The 7,427-nt window shown below is 39.4% G+C and overlaps 1 protein-coding gene across 1 annotated transcript in view; it reads right to left on the reverse strand.

The window, feature by feature from the left end:
* Nucleotides 1-7,200, reverse strand: part of rargb (retinoic acid receptor, gamma b) — a 34,527-nt gene extending 27,327 nt beyond the window's left edge. The window contains exon 1 of the mRNA XM_068720157.1: nt 6,980-7,200. The gene's annotated coding sequence lies outside the window, so the exon portion shown is untranslated. The remainder of the gene's footprint in view (nt 1-6,979) is intronic.
* Nucleotides 7,201-7,427: the final 227 nt, after the last annotated feature.

A 7,427-nucleotide genomic window follows, 5' to 3' on the forward strand; every position in this document is an offset into this window, starting at 1 on the left:
TATTTATTTTTTCCATCCCTCATTTGGGGAGCCACCATAGATGGATGGCGCTCCTAGCATTCACTTATACCGCCTATGCCTAGGGACAGTTCTGCTAAAAAATATTTTATTTTGTTCAGCAAACAACAAAACTGTCGCAGTCAACACCTGGTGAGGAGTGAGACAGATACGGCCCGTTACTCTGCTGAGTCACAGCTGGTTAAATCTTGATTCTGTATTTTACTTTCTGTAAAGCGGCAGAAAGTTGACTTCTTAAGTCAACATAATATTAACATAATAACACTTTACATTATGGCAGTTAACTGCTTTGTTTAGGTCTTAGACCAATCAATCTTTGGTATATTGAGAATTTTGGTTACATTTTCAGTTGTTTTTTTCCTGCACATTGCAGAAAAATATGTTGTTGGTGTGGAGATAATGTGGTGAAGCATATTTAAGGGGAATAGAGGACTGGAGAATTACAGTTAATCTTCAGTTTTATTGTATAATGAGTCCACTTTTTAGAGCAGAGAAATGTGTGGTAAAAGGAGGTCTGTGTCAGTTAGTGAATGAAGAGCGGCTTGAGTGAAAGCATTCAGAAAATGGAGCTTAATGCAAACAAGAATTTTACAGTTTTAGATATTAGTGTCATTTTAATATTAGTTGGCATGGAAAAGCAAGTAATCATATAATTCCCAGCAGTGTAGAGTAAAGTTTAAAAAGTTTGCTTAGTCAATAGCTCAGGATATAAACCAGTTATTTTATAGACCATGTAACAGTATCCATCTGAAAGGACTAATAGCCCCTAGTTTCCTGCCCTGTTTTTACTGTTTGGACAGGCTTCACAGTGGCAGCAACTAAACAGCTGCATTGCTAGTGTTCAATGTATTGCATGGTGGCCATCATTACTTGTCAGCATGCATCAGCCTGTTTTGACAATTATTTTACACTTTAAACAGTCCCTCTTCTTAGAGTAAAGTCTCTTGGTCACCCTCACCTTCTTTTTGTCTCAGTTATAAAATCCACCATCAATGCCACTTAGACAGGTTTCTTGCTCTCATTATTACTGACACTTTAAAGCAAACTTTCCTTGTAGGATCAGCATTGTGTGGATGGAATGAATTTGAATAGGTCTAAATTATTTGAAGAGGGCTGACACAGCTTGGTCAGTGGTGGATGGTGGAGGTTTAAGGCCCCTTCTGTCTCCACTACTGGTCCTTTTTGGCCTCATTCCCTCCTGTAATGTTATAAGCTGTGTTCTAAACTGAATCTGAGAGTCAATAAACATTGAGGTGTCTGGGTAGATTATCAGTAAAACAAACAGTTCTTGATGTAAACGTGATCATCTTGATTTTAGTAAGCCATTTAGGGATTTTTAGTAACTCTTTATTCATGTCAACTTAATGTTCTAACTGACTATTATTTATGCTTATTCACCAGTGCTTAATCAGTCAAACCTACACAATTTGAACAATGCATGGTCAACAGTGTATTTTTACAACAAAGCATCATGTACAATGGGGCAAGGAGTACAAGCGCATTGCAAGCTTTAGGATTACAGTGAGACGCTTTTAGATGCAGAGGAACATTGAAGAAATGAGAAAGGTAAATGTTAACATGCTAGCACTGTGAATGTTTCCATTCAAATTAGACAATGTCATTTAAATTACTCCAAACTAGTAATAAACAAGCTAATACATTTATTAGCTTGTTTATTACTAGTCCTTTATTGTGTAGCCTCAGTGTCGGCACATCAAATGGATTATGTTGAGGATGTTTTTCTTCCCGTCCTTAAAAGTGGGTTCACTCTGGTCAGAGTGTGAACACTTGTCTAAGACAAAAAAAACAGTTTGTCTGATAATAAACACACTGATCTTTTGGACTGAGAACAGGACACATGAACTGAAAAGTCAATTTAAGTTCTTTAGTCGTGTCATGTGCACAACAATTACAGAGAAACAGTTGTTTGCAGTGAAAATCTCCTCTGGCCTCAGGCACACTCCAGCAATGCTCATTAAATATCTATATAAAAGAAAATCATGCAAGTGAAACATAAATCTGAATCTAAGACATAAAGTAGTTCAAGTCAAAATATAGGACTAAAATATAAACAAATACAGTAGAAGTGAAGTAACTTGTGTAGACAGTTTTTCACATGACTAAACTGAACGTAAACAGAAATGTAGTGAATGTATATGCGTCATAAGAAGTAATGGTTATATTTAGAGAGGTCTAAACTGTTGTAAACGAGTAAGTTTTAAAGGTAAAGTGAATATAGTGATGAGTTCAGAAGTCTTATAATATGCAGCAGAAAGCTGTCTCTGAGCCTGGTGGTGCGGGACCCAGTGCTGCGGTACTTTCTGCCAGATGGCAGCAGATAGAACATTTTGTGGCCGGAGTATTTGAGGATCAATCCGTCAGTAAATAGAACATTTAAAAAAATGTTGTTTTCTTCTCTTCTCAACTATTTAGTCATCTTTCGGTTTCCAAACTTCCAATGTGTGGGTTCGGTCCAGAGCGGTGTGAGTCAGCTGGAAAATAGGCGGCTATTCAATGGCAAAGTGCTAAAGACTTTTTTTTTAACTCTCTTTTTGAATTTGTGGGTTTTGTTATCATTGTTATTTTGTGAACATGAGCTTTCCTTATCAGCTGTCTCTTTTATTGTGAAATCTATGAAAAGATCATGTTTTTGTTCAGCTTGCAGATGTATCTATGGAGACATTAGAGTGTGATATTAGGAAGGAAATCACGAGGAAAGGAAAATACAATGTCTGCGTTTGAAACCACAGAGTTTCTGCGTATGACACACAGAGTAAACTAAAATTTTGAGTGCATATGAAGGCTTAAAACTACACAAGAAACAGCCAAATGCAAGGAAAAACATGACTTCAGCAAGGACAATTAGCTGTAAACCATAAAACCACAATCAAATCTGACTTATTCTGAGCGAATGCAGCCAGGGATGATGTGTGCTGAACACACCGAGAAGAAAATGCACATACTGACACACAGAAACCATTACAGAGGGGGAAAAACGCAGGCACCATCACCCACAAACAACATAATTAGACTATCCAACAAATGACCGTATACAATATTTTATGTCAAACTGACATGTAAAAATGTCTTTTGACAAATACAAATATTGCTGCGCCATAAACTATCAGTGTCTAACAGCCATCTTATTACCGCAAAATGGTTCTGGCTGTGGAAAACACATATTTCCATTTTATTTAAGCCATTATGTTGTTTAGCTTAGTCAAGAATGTATACACAGATGCATGTATTAGGCTTCAAAACAACATTTTAAATTTGTTTTCCATGTGTTTTTACTCAGAAACATCTTTCAGAATGATTGCCAGACATTCATTTTATGACAATTATTTCCAGTAAACAGGATCTGATCTACCTCGCCTAGTTTATAGAGGCTATTCAAAAATAACTATGTTTGAAGTTTGAAGGGGACGATGTTGACAATCCATTTGGTCCCAGCGACGTCTTGACCTAAAGGCAATAATTCCACATTTTGGGAAATACATGATTTTGCTTTATTACATAGAGCTAGATGAGAAGAATTAAACGTAATACATTTAAATTATGAACATTTTGTGATACTTTATGCCTTGTTCACGTGTAACTTCTGGACAAGATCGCGCCGGCCAAAAACCAAGATGGCGCCGGCCAAAAACCAAGATGGCGACTGCCAAAAACCAAGATGGTGATGGCCAAAATACCAAAATCGAGGCTTCTAAACAGTTTACAAAGAAATGGGTGATTGCGTCTACTTCTTATTTATAGTCTATTATTTTTATCCTAAGCTATGCTTTGTAGTCAGGATACAAACATGAGAGTGGTATCAATCTTCTCATCTAACTTTAAGTAAGAAAGACAATAAACTTAATTCCAAAACATGCTGAATTATTCCTTTAATTTCCTTTAACTTCATACCCATACTTAGACTTTCTTAGAATGCAGTCTTCAATCCACAAACATCTTTAAAAATATAATTCAAATATATGTAAAAGAGGGATATTTCCATCATAAAGAAATGTTTATGGACACAACCACTGTTCACAGAAAAGAGTAGTACAGTCGTTATGCTGAATATGTTTGAAATTAGGAGTGTATCCTCCACATTTCCATTTTCAAATTGACGATCAATAAAATGAACAAACAACTTTTTGAGTCAGTAAAACTACATGTTTAAGTTAAACAGCATATTTCTATAAAATACTGAGATTTTAGTATTATCAAAAAAAAAAGAATCAGATGATCAAATAGGAAAGGTCATTAATTACATAAATGTTTATTGTTCTGTATAAGTGTTGTATTGTTTTACTTTGTTATGTAATGTGTCTTTGAGCATCTAGAAAAATACAAATTAACATGGATTCATATAAAATATATAATCAAAAGACATTCACACTACAAAGTGCATATTCAAGTTACAGCAATCATTAAGTCATCTCCACTCAGCATTGAATGATCTGAAAGTCTTCACCTTGTTCGTTTTCTACCACAAAGTGTCACTTCACTCTCGACTAACTTATAGCTTTACTCTTGTGCACAAATTTAAACTGTCCGACATACTTGGAATAACACAGTGTGAATTCTGTGTTAGCCCTGCTAATGGGACGATGATGTTGATAAAAGTAATGCTTCATAAAACACACAATGTTGTCATTATGTGGAGCCAAACCTGCGGGCTGCCGGGGGTCTCCAGGTCGAAGCCGGGGTCAGCCCCTGTCGCTCCAGGCTCAGCAGCCCGGGCCATGGGTCAGGCCTAATTGAGGCATTTGGTGGGCAGCTTTTCATTTAGTATTAAAGTGAAAAGTGTGTGCAGAGACTGCCTGAACCCCCCACCGTCTATGTATTACACACTCAGAATCGGTGTCTTGCTGTTCCTTCACGCAGCAGAGGATTAGAAGTGTGTTTAAAGGGACTTGTAGCCTGTACTGAAGAGAAGCCCCGGGCCATGATTAAACACACTGAGACACTCTTTAGACACACTGAGACACATTCAGCCTTGAATTTAGACAAACTGCAGCAAAATCAATAATGAATGTTACAAGTGATTTCAAAATTTCTGAAGCCAATTGGATAGCCAAACCACAGCCGGTGCATGGCTCTCTAAATAACTGTGGACCATATGTAATTGTGCAGAACAAGAAAACATTTGTCTTGTGCTCTTAAAAACAAGTAGCAAATGCTTGCTTCTTCATTTTGTAAGTTCCAAGTTCCCATTTATGTGTAGCCAGCATGAGAACAACCCTGTACATAATCATACTCAGCTGACACTGACCAGCAAAGATGTTTTTTGTTTTTTTTATAAATATTGAGGATATAAAGAAGAAAGAAGTCAGTAAGACAGAGAGAAAGAGAAATCGGGGCCGGACAGCCTCCTTAGCCTGAGGGGCTGTCAGTCTTCAAAAGTGTATAGGACAAAGATGAGATTGCACTGCAGTTAAAGGAGTTATATCCAGCACACCCAAACCCATGAATGCACACACACACACACATTTTTTTTCCAGAAATTTCTTCTCCAAATGAGGAAACCAAAGAAAAAAAACAAGACTTAACCAAAAGCAGATGCATCCACCCTAAATGTTGGATTTGAAAAGCTGAAAAAAGTCTAACCTGGGATCAGAGAGACAGAGCCGGCACTCTGCGGACGTCCACTGACAGAGAAAACGACCAAGTGACAGAGTTATATTTAGCGAGTCTGTCACTGCACTGCTCTCCAGAATGTGATCTCTAATATACTATGTATTGTTTACACCCAGCTGTTTATGCCCCGCTTATAGACTCGTCCACCTATCCCTGGAGATGTGCTGATGAGAATTCCTCCAGACATTAAGGAAAATTAATCTGGAATAGACTTGTCAAGACTTTGCTACAATAGCTCTCGCAGCAGGGCCTCGCATTGGAGCGCATAGCGTAGAGTGGCGTGCTCAGCAGTATGGTGTTAGCGGACAGACGAGGGCAGCTCGAATCAGCTGGAGGAAGCACTGAGCAGATAAATAGCATCCTAATCACAATCATCAATCATGCAATGTGTCTGTATTCATACAGCACATATCGCACAAAGGATGCTATTTGAAATGATTAATAGACTGCGTAAAAAGGGGGACAGTACGTGTATTCACACACATACACACACACACACACACACACACACAATGCAAAGCAGTCGCAGCAGTGATTAGACACACAGCAGACTTGTCTTGTGATATCCGGAGTAGCCCTATTTCAGTGTTTCCATCCCGCTTATGTAATTGTGTGGATGGAAACCTGTTTACATAACCTTCGGGGGGGGGGGGGTGAGTGATTGAGTGCGTTCATACTCAGGTACACCAGACCTACTCAGCCATTTGTGATGTTGATGGAGTGATCCATCAAGTCTGACAGCCAGTCTGTTGGCTGAGAGCCTGCAGGCTGAAGCAGTCACTTTGTCTGCTGCTGGAAAAATGGCCTGAGACGGTTATCGGGCTCACCTGTAGCACTCAGACTGCACCGAGAGTGCAACAGTATAAAATAGGCTGGGATAAACTGATGTGCATCCTTCAGCGGGGCAAAACAAATGAGGACACACACACACAAGCATTCATCTCCTCACATGGAGCACATGCAAGTCCTGATCAGCTTTCATTCCCCCTCCTTAGCTGTGTCTGTCTTTATTTATCGCTCGCTTGAAATCTCTGTTCTCAATTAAAGTTGTCCTCAGGAAACTCAATCTCTCCGCTTGTGCTGTCCCAGAAACACACACACACAAAGAGAGAGAGAGAGAGAGAGCGAGAGAGAGAGAGAGAGAGAGAGAGAGACAAGAGAAACACACACACACATCTCACTCATGCTCTGACATGTCTTCTTTTCTCTCTCACACACACACACACACACACACACACACACACACACACACACACACACACACACACACTGCCAACAGAAGTTTTAAGGAAACAAAGAACTTGAAAAAATGGAATTGAAAACCAAAACTTACCAGAAGTGGGATGTGAACACGGCACACAGCGTGGTGGTTAGTGAGGCTTTAGCTGAGAAGGAGCGTAGTAGTTGTGTTTGCGACGATAGAGCCCAGCCTGTTGCATTCCGCCTCCCTCTCCTTTTCCCGTCTCTCTCTCTCGCTAACACACACCCTCTCTCCTTCTCTCTCTCCCTCTCTCTCCTTCTGAAATCATTGTGTACTTTGATTCACAAACCCTGCCTTTGTCACGTGATCCAACACTTCAAATATACAGCACATTTTTTACCAGCCACAGAATGCCCGAAGGAAGGGAAAACAGGGTCCAGAAAGCTTAGGTTTCAACTTGCTGCCCACCCCCTCTCTCCTCCAGTCTCTCTCTCTCTCTCTCCCTCTCTCTCTCTCGCTCTCTCTCTCTCTCTCTCTCTTTCTCTTTGTCTCACAGTCTCTTTCTCTCTCTCTCTCTCTT

The sequence above is a fragment of the Cebidichthys violaceus genome, unplaced genomic scaffold, assembly GCF_023349555.1.
Source record: "Cebidichthys violaceus isolate CVI_PGR_0920_01 unplaced genomic scaffold, fCebVio1.0.p SCAF_25, whole genome shotgun sequence".
Lineage (NCBI taxonomy): Eukaryota > Metazoa > Chordata > Actinopteri > Perciformes > Stichaeidae > Cebidichthys > Cebidichthys violaceus.